This window comes from Macrobrachium rosenbergii, chromosome 6 (genome assembly GCF_040412425.1).
Source record: "Macrobrachium rosenbergii isolate ZJJX-2024 chromosome 6, ASM4041242v1, whole genome shotgun sequence".
NCBI lineage: Eukaryota > Metazoa > Arthropoda > Malacostraca > Decapoda > Palaemonidae > Macrobrachium > Macrobrachium rosenbergii.
Window position 1 is genome coordinate 25809009 of NC_089746.1, and position 14891 is coordinate 25823899.

General features: G+C 33.9%; 1 protein-coding gene across 1 annotated transcript in view; it reads right to left on the reverse strand.

Moving 5' to 3' along the window:
• 5-HT2B (5-hydroxytryptamine receptor 2B) overlaps positions 1-8267 on the reverse strand; it is an 85064-nt gene extending 76797 nt beyond the window's left edge. The window contains exon 1 of the mRNA XM_067105282.1: positions 7788-8267. The gene's annotated coding sequence lies outside the window, so the exon portion shown is untranslated. The remainder of the gene's footprint in view (positions 1-7787) is intronic.
• Positions 8268-14891: the final 6624 nt, after the last annotated feature.

A 14891-nucleotide genomic window follows, 5' to 3' on the forward strand; every position in this document is an offset into this window, starting at 1 on the left:
TAGAAAAAAAATAAACAATAAAAATTAAATAATTGTTGGGTGATGTTTGGAGAAGAGAAATCTTTATTGGAACGCAGCACAAGCAAACACTGGTCAAAAATTCATTCAAGGCTGGCTTCGCTGTATCGTCTGTCTACAGATTTTACTTGCCTTCATTTCGCAGAATAAGGAATCATATAACTTTGATTACTTGGTTTATTTTACGTAATAGAAATTGTTCGTATAAAATTTATTGCAAATAGACTCGGGTCTACACACTCTCAATACACACACACATTTATTTATATATATATATATATATATATATATATATATATATATATATATATATTAATACACACATGCATATATATATATATATATATATATATATATATATATATATATATATATATATATATATATATATATATATATATATATACATATATATATATATAAATATATATATATGCATTACCAGAATTGATTCTTATCTCACCGACTTTCAGAAGGACCTTGGCCTCACTGATGCAAACTATGGATGCACCTGTATGTATATATATATATATATATATATATATATATATATATATATATATATATATATATATATATATATATATATATATATATATATATATATATATATATATATATATTGACAGAATTGATTCCTATCTTACCAACTTTCAGGGGGACCTTGTTCACACCAAAGCAAACTATGGCTGCATCCGTAAACCCAAAAATTATAAAATTTTATTATACAACTACCCGGAAACTTACGTATGAGTATATAACCATCCATTTCTCTATTATTACAAGAGATTTGGTGTCAGCATGGCGAAGAAATCGATCTGTGAATTTCGATGCGATAATTTTCCACCTTTATGTCGTCATAAACAATTGTGCTTCTTTCGACATCTTTGCGGGAACTAATCAGGTATTTTTTTTTTTTTTTTTTTGGCCTTGGTGGACTCTAAAGTTTCTTTCAATTGCCAAGTAGATATTCCACCAAAAATATTATATTTTCTATGTGTAAGTGTGTGTAAGTTCTTCAGTCAAGAGGGTACTGTCTTATACATTTATTGGTATTACAACAGCGAACTTGTTGGCGCGCGCTACGATCGCTGGAACCCATCGCTGCAGCCTCCCCGACCCTCCCGATTCCTTAGCTACCCCGCCCCACCCGGGGCGGACAAACAGATTTGCAAGGAGAGAGAGGATGTCTCCCCTACCCTCCCGTTCCCCTACTAAACAGGGGGTGGGTGGCTGTGTCATGTTTCCCTTAGTGTCACCCGGGGAGGACAAACAAGATCCACTCGGATTTTATTATTACAGATGTTTCCGGTGGGAAACATAAAACTAAGCGTATCTGGACCATCCAATGATATAAAAAGCACTATAATATTCTTTAAAAATACTTTTTTTATATCTTTTCACTCCGATCATTCCTGATAAATAAGTTTAGTGTTCTTTAAATATAGTTTTCGATAGGTAAGTCATAACAAAACAGAAGATATCAGGATCTTTCAACGATGTACAAATGACTTCATCCAACTATTGTAAAAACACAAATACAAATATTAAAATAAGTTTTTCTACTATCACTAGGTAATTTTGAACTGTTTCGCGTAAAAGGAAAAATGCAATAATAGTAATTATGGATTGGCACAGTTGCCATCATATTTTCGATACTTTATACTAATATACTAATATATATATATATATATATATATATATATATATATATATATATATATATATATATATATATATATATATATATATATATATATATATATATATATATATATATATATATATATATATATATATATATATATATATATATATATATATATATATATATATATATATATATATATATATATTATATATATATATATATACATATATATTATATATATTATATATATATATATATATATATATATATATATATATATTTATATTTATATATATACATATATTTTTCTATATAATTCACACGTCATCATTTTGTATTCTTAAATGGTAAATCAGAAACCCCTTCATACTCAACCCCTTTTACCTTGGAAAGAAGCAGTGACAACAAAGGCGATTTATATACGATAAAAGTATCTACACTGGTTAGAATTCGAAAATTTGTTTTCTATATTGACAAAAACAGACAGCAGTAACTCGTTCGTTCTGCTACAAAGTTGATTCCGACTGCGCCTTAGGCTTTCCTAGCTCCGGTTCTGTGCTTTGAATGGCAGCCATTCCATCTCCACCATGTTAGCCGTTTGCCAAGTTTGCAACATGTCCTTATTCATAATTGCTTCATCCTCAATTCACATGTGTTTTTATTTAACTGGGAAACATTTAAACCAAAAATATTCTTCACGGCGAATCTACTGTACCTTGGGAATATTTTTCACCCAAAGGTGGTTATATTATGATAATTGCATCTACCCTGGCTGAGATTCGAACCTACTCCTTTTTGGGTCTAAAACCCCCCAAAAATGCATTATTTCGAATCCTGAACAGGGAAGATGTACTTATCATCCATATATATACCTCCTGTGTGTGCGAGATATTCCCAAAGTAAAGGAAATTCGCTATGAAGCTATGTATATGTATATGTATATATATATATATATATATATATATATATATATATATATATATATATATATATATATATATATATATATATATATGTACAAATATATATAGATAGATAGATAGACAGATAGACAGGTACATGTATAGATAGATATTAGTATCTACATATGTTAAATATCCCCTTTACCTAGTGATCATAAGATCATATAAGATGACCAGTCAAATGAAGGAAGATTGAAACGACGGCGTTAATTTTCAATGACTACGGAGCAAATTTCCAGTAAACATTGTCTTTACATTTTTTAGCATTTCAAAATACATCCGGATAAAGCTTATGGAAGAATATCTTTATAAAGTGAAGATACCTGCATCTTACGTCCAACAGTATTCCATTAAGAAAAAAAGACACCTGAAATTATTACAATATTATTATTTCACGCGAACAAATGTTACCTTCTTGCTCATTCACCGAGGGAGGGATTGGTGTGATAGAGTACAGATCGGATTTTAATGCACATATTACACTAATGTCTTCGTTGTTTATAAAGTGTTCCGAATTGAGTGAAAAAGTTAAGTATACCTTAGTTTAACCAGACCACTGAGCTGATTAACAGCTCTCCTAGAGAGGGCTGGCCCGAAGGATTAGACTTATTTTACGTGGCTAAGAACCAATTGGTTACCTAGCAACGGGACCTACAGCTTATTGTGGAATCCGAACCACATTATAGCGACAAATTAATTTCTACCACCAGAAATAAATTCCTCCAATTCTTCATTGGCCGGCCGAAGACTCGAACTCGGGCCTAGCAGAGTGCTAACCGAGAACTCTACCGACGCGTCCGACAAGGAACTAAAGCCCATTTTAGTTGTACATTGAACGTTTAGACGTATCACTGTCACAATCACTTCAAAAACTATCAACAAATCATATCATTTCTAGTGTGAATAAAAGCTTTCAATTTTAACAGTTCACTGACATTTATCAACTTCAAAGTCCTCGCCCAATATTCCAGGGCAATAGTCTGTGTGCAACATGGCGATACAACAAATTAGTATTGTGTTACGATATATATTTTTTTCTGAACTGTAGTTCATAATGAAGTGTAGATCAACAATAATTTATTTTTTGTGAATTTTTTCTCGGCTACTTCTCATTAACTGAATCTTGACGGAAAGTGAATTAAAAGTGGGTCTCCAAATGACGAGAGAGAGAGAGAGAGAGAGAGAGAGAGAGAGAGAGAGAGAGAGAGAGAGAGAGAGAGAGAGAGAGAGAGAGAGTGAGTTAATGCAATTAATTCAGCTAGCAACAGATTTCCAATTTCACACTCCAGCAGCATTCCCACTCCAGAACAGATTTTGACACCGAATTTAAGATTGTTCTTTTGATTAAAGCTAATGATACTCTTAGCATCGAATATTTCGAGTTGGATTCTACATTATTCTATTATTTGTTTCATCGCTGATTATGAAGAAGTATCAAAAAGAGTTCGTTCCTTCGTAAATTCTTCCTTTATCCAATTTCGCTCATTTAACGTATTCGCTAAAAAGACGTAATGATTTCCCTGAAGTTGCAAGTATACCATAGTACCCTTTATATATATATATATATATATATATATATATATATATATATATATATATATATATATATATAAGTAAATCCGAAAGAGAAACACTGACAGTCGAAAGGTCGTCCTTTACTTAGCAGACTATTGCTAAGTAAAGGACGACAGTCGAAAGTGTTTCTCTTTTCCTTCCTTCGTGGATTTTGTCTTTGTTTATATATTCAGCACATTCTATATTTCGTGATTCAGTTATACATACATACATACATACATACATAGATATTGATATATATATATATATATATATATATATATATATATATATATATATATATATATATATACTGTATATATATATATGTATATATATGTATGTATATGTATATGTATATATTTATATATATGGAAAGCTGAACTAATTTTACCCTGAGAAAAGGATATGAATCAAGAACCAGTCTCAGGATGGTTAGAAGAACCTTTCTCAAGTGAGAGAAACAGAGACAGACAGACAGACAGACAGACAAAGAGTTTTATCCAAAGCTGAAAGGATGTCACACAGACAAGGATAAAAAGCAAGGAACGCCTTCTGAAAGAATGTTAGAAGAACTTTTCCTTGGTTTACCATCAGAGACACACGGAAGAAAAAGAAAAAAGCAGAGACCTCTTTCCCCAAGGCAGAAATGTTACCATAAATCTTTGATATCATCTCACAACCTTGCAGTAGTAAATGGTCAGGATATGGTCCCACTTGAGGCGTGGCTATCAAATATTAGTGGATGGACACGAGTACCCAATGTAAGGAAGACGCAGGGAAGAAAAGGTACTGGCCATCTTAATCTATTAGGCACAGCCTAAGGTTGCAATGGACACTGCCTTATTTTTTAGAATCCCATCATAGTTTTATGTGCTCTGACTTTAATAGTCACCTCAGTGGTCTGGTTAAACTATCTTAATGATGATAATAATTTTCCTGTTGCATATAATCAGTTTTTTATCATCCAGTTGTTTACAGTTTCACATGTCTTATTATTTACTTCATTTGTAATCTTGAAATCTACCTGTTTCCCTAAATTTGAGAAACTGGCAAAATGATCAAAATAGCATTGCTAGCTTCTCAAATCTTGGGAAACAAGTAGATATCAAGTTTACAAATGAAGTAAATAAAAAAAACATGTAAATAGGTAAACTATTTAATGTTAAAAAAAAATTCAAGAAAAGAACACAAAGAAAACGCAAAGGAAATTTATAGAAGATTGACAATAAATTCTCGAATCGATACGCTCCCGCAATACCTCGATTCTTATCAGAGGAAAATTGCAATTTTGCTCCGAAGCTCTCTTCCTGCCAAGTTATGAAGGAGCCTGGAGCTGAAGTAGAATATTGGATGGTGAGATTTTTCATTTCATTCTTTTTCCTTATGTTTTGTAAAATTTTCTTTCTGGGAAGACAAAAATACTTCCTTTTTCATAGTGGGTAAACACGACAGAACGATATGATTCATCTTAAACTGAATTTCAAATTCTACATATCATGGTTTTTTCCATAATTTAAGTGAAATGCAGGACAAGATCTACGTATTCCTCATTCTGAAATAGCCAGAAGGTTTCTAGTGTAACATTCATCAGTTTCCCTATATAATAAAGTGTTGGGAGCGGATTCCGGGTGTTAAGACTATTCAATATATGTGTGAAAGCACCACTAAGGACCATTTGTTCAAACGCCTGCAATTAGTTCCAACAGATACTGAGATAATCTATTTATGCGTATCTTACTTTCAAAATTTCTCTTTTCAGTGTTTTGTTCTGCACATAAATGATTGAGTTTTGCCTTTAGGTCTATTTCCAGCCCTGTTATAAACTTAATCACAATTTAGCCCACAATGATTAATGGCAACCCACGGGAAAAATTACTAAGTTCTACGTTTTTAAAATGAAAGCGGGACTACGCTAATTACCTTATGATTTAGTAAATTAGTAATTTAGATGATTTATGTTCTTGAATGACCACCGGTAATATTTCATTAAAGCAAGTTTCAATTTTTTTCTGCATTTATGCAAGCGGGAGAAACTGAGGCTATGAGCCTCGTTCTGTAGCATTTATGTATGTATGCATGTGAAGGTACACACACACACACACACACACACACAAACACACACACACACACACACACACACATATATATATATATATATATATATATATATATATATATATATATATATATATATATATATGTGTATAAATACTACTGCTGTTGCATAAGGTAATGATGCATGTTATAGGTCAGTCCACTGTCTAGAATATTATATTAAAGTGATGTTGAGTCTGTCCATCAAAAGAATGGTGGCCATGAATCTCCTCAAAATATTTGTGAGTTTCCTTAAAACTAAAATATTCGCCATTTTACAGCTGGGATATGTGACACCTCCTGTACCCACTTATCAGACGGACAAAGGCATACATAAATAAAAAAAATAAATGAATATGCATACACACACACACACGCACGTGCGCACACACACACCTATATATACACATATATATATGTATATATATATATGTATGTGTGTATGTATGTACATATATGTATATTATATATACATATATGTGTGTGTATGTGTGTTTGTTTGTGTAAGTGATTTGTATGGGAGACTCAACGGAAAGAAATAAAAAAATCGAATATTAATACCAATTCTTGTCCGAGAAAAATTTTTCTTAAACGAAGAGTATTGATGAGTATTTCAAAGGCCGGTCCTAGCTGAATAGAACCCCCAAAAATATAAATGATAATAACTACCCGCTAATCAAAGACATATTTCCAGAGATATATGTTTGGTGGATGTCTCCCTGTAAATAAAAGAAATAAAGAAATTTCCTTGAAAAATGCTCCACCCGCAGATATATTATGAAATCATTTCTTTTCCCAGTTAATAAAAAAATAAATAAAATCCGTAATGGTCACCTACACTTGGTTTGGTTCTCTCCTCTTATCACTCCTCTCACTCGCCAGCACACTGACACACATGCACATACATGTGCACGCACACATGCATACGTACATGCAGCCACATACACACACATACGCATACGCAAACATACGCATACACACATAGGAAAACACTAACAGAGAGAGAGAGAGAGAGAATATTCCTCTATGGGAATCACACACACACATGTACAGGTATGTACACACACAGGAAAATACTAACACACACACACACACGCACACAGAGAGAGAGAGAGAGAGGATGTCCCTCTGTGGGCATCCGTTCCTTTTCCCCCCAACCCCACTCCTCCCCCTCTCCCCCCCCCTCTCTCCAACTGCTATTTTAGTATTCATTCTTTTCTGAAAATAGCAACATCGATCATCAAAGGTTCCAGTGTAATACAGGAGAAAGGAAGCGTATACGAAACTCTATCGGCCATGCTTTACAGATCAGCATGGCCAGTACCCCAGAGTTTTCTTCATTTGCATAATACAGGTCTTCAGATATGGTTGTCTCAGGTCTGTCCATTGATTTTCGCGAGAGCGGAACTGTCCTTTTTTATGAGACATGTAAGCAGAATTTTCTCATAGTTTATTCAGTCTAAGAAACGGTTTCTCTTTTTCAACCTCTGGGTACACGCACTTACCGTTTGGAATTCCAGCGTGCATCTAATCGCACCTCCCCGTCGAGACAGCTCGAAGCTCATTGGAATAATCTTGCATGATAGCAGAAGGTGACCCAAGACTTATTTCTAGCCAGAGAGTTTCTTAGTTAAACTTTTCACAGGGAAGCATCGTGAGGCAGCTTCTGCATGCATTGATGTCACTCTTTTACGACATACTGAAAAGCTAAACACGAGTAGGCAACGCTTCAAAAAAAAAAATATGTATATGTATGTAACCAATACAAAGCGAATATCTTTTCTTATTTCTGTACGTTTGAAGGCAATTAGTAGATATTATGGTCCTTCTCTCTCACGCGCGCGCGACTTCCTCAGACGCCAACAGGTGAATGCCAGGAGGGAGGGAAAAACCCCGCGAGATCTCTCTCTCCGACTGAGCTACTACTACTACGCCCTCTCTTGGCTCCGAGAGGTTCTTCCTCATCCCACGGTCAGGCCAAGACTGATCGTTCAGTCTCACGGAACCCATCACCACTCGCGCGCACCTCCACCTCAACCGCTACTTCCCTCCTCCGTCACCTTTCTCCCTCCCATTGCATCCCTTTCCATGCACTCCAACGTCATCATCATCATCTCCGTTCTCTCCCATTGTTAGTGCAGAGACGTCATTCGACTGCATCTCTCTCTCTCTCTCTCTCTCTCTCTCTCTCTCTCTCTCTCTCTCTCTCTCTGGCTTCCATTTTCACGTGTTATCAACATTGGCGCCTCTGTCATTATTTTTTTAATAACAGCTGCATTTTTTTTTTTTTTATCGTTTGCTTCATGTTTTTTACTTCTCGCGAAATATTTCCATTTGCCATTAAGTAGCCTACATGAGATATACCCCACCTTCCTGAATATGTTTTATGTGAATAACATGATAATACTTTCTAATGATGAAAATAATAAATGGGGTCACTCTCACAGAAAAATTACCTTCCTAGTTGAACCTAAACGTCAGATTATGCTTAACAAGAATTCATGTAGAATTATTCTAGGATCAGGAAATGAAGGTTTTCAAGATAGCTTGTGCGATTTCGGTATTGCATAGCATGTAATATTCGTATTGCAGTAAATTAACATGACACTTTTCTATTTCTCAAGTATTTTGTATCGTTATGGTCTTAATTCAGTAAGAAATCGAGTTAAATGAAATGCTGCGTTTTATCAACGCTAAAGGAAACTGCAGATACTAGGTAGTGTATGTATTTATATTGGAGGGTTTAATGAACACAGCAAATACGCGATAATCACATAAACGTGAATCCAAAAGTAATTTTTAAGTCATATGTATCACGGACACAGCTATTTGCATAAGACTGAAAAACTCTATCGATCTCATTTTCTTATCTTTTCTTTGGTATATATATACATCAGTGTTCCTTACTTTCTAATCATATTCACACCTGAGAATATTAAGTCAAATACACAGTCACACATACATTTATATATATATATATATATATATATATATATATATATATATATATATATATATATATATATATGCATATATATACTCATACATATATATTTATATAATAATATCTGCAGTCTTTCTTCACTGTCATCGATTCCATATATATATATATATATATATATATATATATATATATATATATATATATATATATATATATATATATATATATATATATATATATATATATATATATATATATATATATATATATATATATATATATACATATATATGTATAATATCTGCAGTCTTTTTTCACTATCATCGATTTCACACATTATTGACCCATTTCTTTTCTCTCTACTTTCCACCTACATTTACCGTCCTCTCTTTGACTTTTTAAACCACTCCATCCATAGACATATTAAACAGCCACAGAGAACAGAGACATAATAATCCATTGTGGCTGCCTCCTCTTTGCACCAAATCGTTCACCATCGCCCCTGCCAACTCTAGCACATGCTATACTTCCATCTTACACTAGAACAAAAACAAAAACAAAAATTTCGATGGCATACATCCTCAGCAATGCTTCTCTATTAATCCTTCTATAAGCTCTCTCTAAGTCCTCGTATGTAATGTACTACAGTATTTTCCATTTTCTTTCGAACTTCTCACACAACTATTTCATAACAAACACTTGACCCACGCATCTCCTTTCCTATCTTGACACACTGTTCTTCCCCTATCAATCCTTCTGTTATCATAAATTCCCTGTCAATCAGAATCTTACGTTACACCTTCCCTGGTATACCCATCAAAGTTATGCCCAAGTAGCACCTTGCAGTCCCATTTCTTTTAAGCATCCATCTAGTACCCTTCCTTCATCCAGACATCCTCCCCAAACATTTAATGACACTTTCACCTTAGTACTGTAACGTCTCGCTCGTAATCCTATCAATTTTTGGGGTCAGTCCATTTTCCAACCCATCTTAATTGCCCTGCTTAAATCACCAATCAAAACTTCTATAAGAGTTATCAAACTTTTACTAACCCCTTCTACTTCCGCATCATTCAGAACGTCTTCTCTTCTAACTTTCACAATCAGCAAATCCTTAAATGACTCACTCTATCGATCCAGGACTGCATTCACTTCAGGCAGCTTCTATCTATCTGTACCTTTTATTGAGATCCATTTCCTCAGAGGCTTTTCTCTCTGCATTTACTTTGTTACACAACTTCTGGCAGTAGTCAGGATTATAAAGGTCTCTGGGCTAGCAACCTCATTCCAGAAGGTTTGCTGAGAAACGGAATATTAACTGCTTCTAGCGCGCCACCTTTTAGTGTTAAAAAGTTTGAGGTGAAATAAAATTAAATACACACGCACACTCACACACACGCACACACCCACCCACATACACACACACGCATATACATACATATAAATATATATATATATATATATATATATATATATATATATATATATATATATATATATATATATATATATATATATATATATATATATATATATATATATATATATATATATATAGAGAGAGAGAGAGAGAGAGAGAGAGAGAGAGAGAGAGAGAGAGAGAGAGAATAGCAATATAGTATACCTTGTTACGTATTACAAACTACAAGCCCTTATCGATCTCCTTGATTCCACGAGTGGCCATATGAATTCAGCTGGAAGATGTTGAAGGTTATACTTTAAAAGCCTGTGAATATATTATGTTTTTCAGTGTCTTGGTGTTATCATAAACCATCGGAGTAGGGTTTCCAGATATTTACCTTATAAACGGAAAATATTTATATGTACTGATAATTTTGCTATTGGCAAACGAATTCAGAGATACGTATCTGCCTAGCCTTTGCTTCAAAAATTTTTTATAACAATTGATTTTAGATTTCGCTCATACAACAGGGCGATTAAACTGCCTCACCATCTCTCATACGTACAAGCTGACAGCGATTCAAAACTGAGCCTCGTAAATATATTAAATATATTAAAAAGCTCATGACCAACAAAGCTATAGACCCTTCTATTCTTCACAGGTACGAACGTCTCATATAGTTGAATATCCGAAAAAATTATCTGATATTGTTAACGAAAAAGAAGAACATAACTGGGTTTGCAATTAACCTCAGTTCCATGACCCAGACCTACCACTCGATTAATACTTTATTTTGAAATTAGTCTCAATTTCCAATACTTATTCCAGCCACTAAATTAATACTTTATTATGAAATTAATCTCCGTTTCCATGACCTATACTAACCACTCACTTAATACCTTATTTTGAGATGAATTTCATATTTCATGACCTATATACACCACTCAATTAATTCTTTATTTTGAAATTAATCTCAAATTTCATGACCTAGACCCACCATTCAGCTGATATCTTATTTTGAAATTAATCGCAATTTCAATGACTTATACCCACAGCTCAATTATTATTTTATTTTGGAAATAATCTGAATTTCTACGACTTGTACCCACCACTCACCTAATATTTGATTTTGAAATTAATCTAAAAGGCCATGACATACTGTATATCCACCACTCCATAATTTTCATAAACATCCTTCAATAAGTTCCCGGAATATTCTTGGTAGGACAAGATAACAGACGTTCAGGTAACAGACAGTGCTGCATACACAGCATCCACGCAGCTTCAAGGGCATAGGTAACACTTATTGTGCATCGAGTGAAGCCATAATCCTTCATCAGACAGGTCAATGACCTGTGTAGTGGACGTGGGAATATTGTTGGCTGCAACATATGTTGCTGAGAGGGAGATCCGTCTCATCGCCACAGAGTTTATGTTTAAAGAGTTTTTAAATACTTATTTATGTACCGAGGTGCTCTGTTAAAAAACAGTTCCTGTTCCCCTTTCATTCCTTCAGTAACTTTCATTCTAAGTTCAGTGTTCTCTGAATGTTATGCTGAAGTTTTTTGTAATCATTCATATCCCATATAGGACATATTTATTCTTTGTTCTGCCTTTTTGTTTCCTTGCTGTTGTTGGGCTTGGCTTGATGTCCTCTTTCGGCGATAAGGTCAGGTATCATGTTTCTTGAGTGATGTTCTGTTGCACTGTTTAAATTTAAAAGTATATAATTCCTTACAGTTTTACGAATAGTTGTACCGATCTGGTCGATAATTTCATCTCATATTTAACTGGGTCTTTTAGTCATGGTTTATAATTTCTTATAATGAGTTATATTTGTTTCTCTGATTATTTTCCTTAGGGTATTCGCGACAGTGTATTATATAATTATGTTATTTGGACTACGCAGTAGCATGTACATTTGGTGAGCATTTCGGATTTTCATGAATTCTTATTGATATTTACTATAAGTATGAGTTGAAACTATTGTTTCTTATTTCTTATTTACAAGTATAGGGCACTGAACTGGTTAACCTTCGCCTATCTAGATAATGAAAATTAATTATTTTGCTGATCTGTGGTAGCCTGACCAGCATAAGAAAGTTCCATGGAACCACAACTGACAGTGGACCATACAAATTTATAAGCAACATTTTTCAATCGTACAGTCTTCTCTTACAGGCTGTGCTAGGCATTAATTTCAAGGATAGAATTCCCCGGGGTAAGCTGGGGATTCTGAATTAATCCTTGTTACTGGAGTCATTCATTAAGATACCCGTTTTTCTTCATCGAAGGCCGTGGGTTCTGCCAATCTAATACCGACTGTATTGATTTCATAATACACTAATTCTATATTCTTCATCGATTTTAAACTTATTTGTTTAATTGGTCAATTAGTTTACTTTCGAAAACAACTTTTCTTGAAATTTCTCTTTCACCTTTATCTTTTCAATTCATAACTAAATGGCATTTCAGTACAGAACCATACTTTAGTGGATTTCATTAATTTCCAGTTGAGCTTTCTTTCCTCGAGTCCTTGTGCTGCTTTTCAGTAGATCAGTAGTTTACACACACACACACACACACACACACACATATACATACATATATATATATATATATATATATATATATATATATATATATATATATATATATATATATATATATATATATATATATATATATATATATATATATATATTATTATATATATATATATATATATATATATATATATATATACATATTAGTTAAAGTCCTCCTGGGCCTCTGCAAGGTTCACAGGACAGGCACTGATCTGTTTCTTTGGCCGACAGCCAGCGGGGGACAGGTCCCAATGCCTAAGACATGTGGCCAGTGTGTCGATAGGCCCACTGTCAAAACCCCCAGCCTGAGGACTGGTACCTATTCTCCTACTCACCCTCGAGTTTTCAGACCGCTAGGTTGGCGGGCCACCGGGTTTATGCAATGGCACCATCCAAGACACCAATGAGCGGCAGGATTTGAAGCCCAGTCCTTTCGACTGGTAGGCAAGAACCTTACCACTGTGCCACTATGGCGTGTATATATGTGTGTGTGTGTGTTAGTGTGAGTGAATATATATATATATATATATATATATATATATATATATATATATATATATATATATATATATATATATATATATATATATATATATATATATATATATATATATATATATATAGTGGCTGATCAAACCATTTAAAAGCAGTATTTCGAAACTGCCAGGAACTTATCATCCCTTCCTTATAACTCCAAATGACTTTACTCTTTCTATTTACTAATATTCACTTTAATATTTAATTTAGCAACGCTCGCGTTTGCTTCCCTCCCTGAAGAGGCGGAGTTCTTAAGTCTCGCCTCACTCACGCTTTAGATTTTCTTAGTGCTTGAATTCGCATTTATCTTATAGCATAATTTTGTCAAGTTGAAAGCTAATGGTACGATCTCCTCCTTAGGAGCGGATGTCCTCCTTAGGAGTGGATGTAAAACAACCACTAGGATATCCTCTCAGACATTTACCTCGTTCGCATGACGTGGAAGGCGACATCAGCAATCCTTGGGTAAGCTAGTCTGCCGACCCTTTCCTGTTTTTCCCTGAGTTAAGGAGCCTGTTTTCCCTTTTCTTTTCTTTAGTTCCAGAACCACTCTTCCCCAAGAGAGGATGTTATTGGAATGTCTGTCACTTCTCTCTGGAATAGGTGACACTTTTTTTTTCTCCCCACTGATGTTTGCCGTGTAGTTTTATTCTCTACGGTTTTGGTCTCAGTGAAAACATTTAGATTGGGCGTCGAAAAAGCTTTTGTATATTATATATATATATATATATATATATATATATATATATATATATATATATATATATATATATGTGTGTGTGTGTGTGTGTGTGTTAAGCCACAAATATCGTTTAATATCTAATTCACAATACCTCTGGAATAACTTACACCCAAGAAGAATTATAACTGGGAAGTGCTTCTTCACCAGTAGGAGTTGAACAGCTGCTTGGTTGAGGAACAACGATGTACAGTGACTGTGACCACTGACCCACCAAGACAGGTATTAATTGATATCAAATTTGCTGAATTCGACAACAGCGTGAGTGGTGCATAAAATAATAAAGTAAAAAGGCTTCCAAACTTAGTATGTAGAGTTGTCTAGCATCACTGTATATTCGTCGCAACGCGCAAGAATCGTTGATGATTCATTCCAAATGCTCTAAAGCAGTGGTTCTTA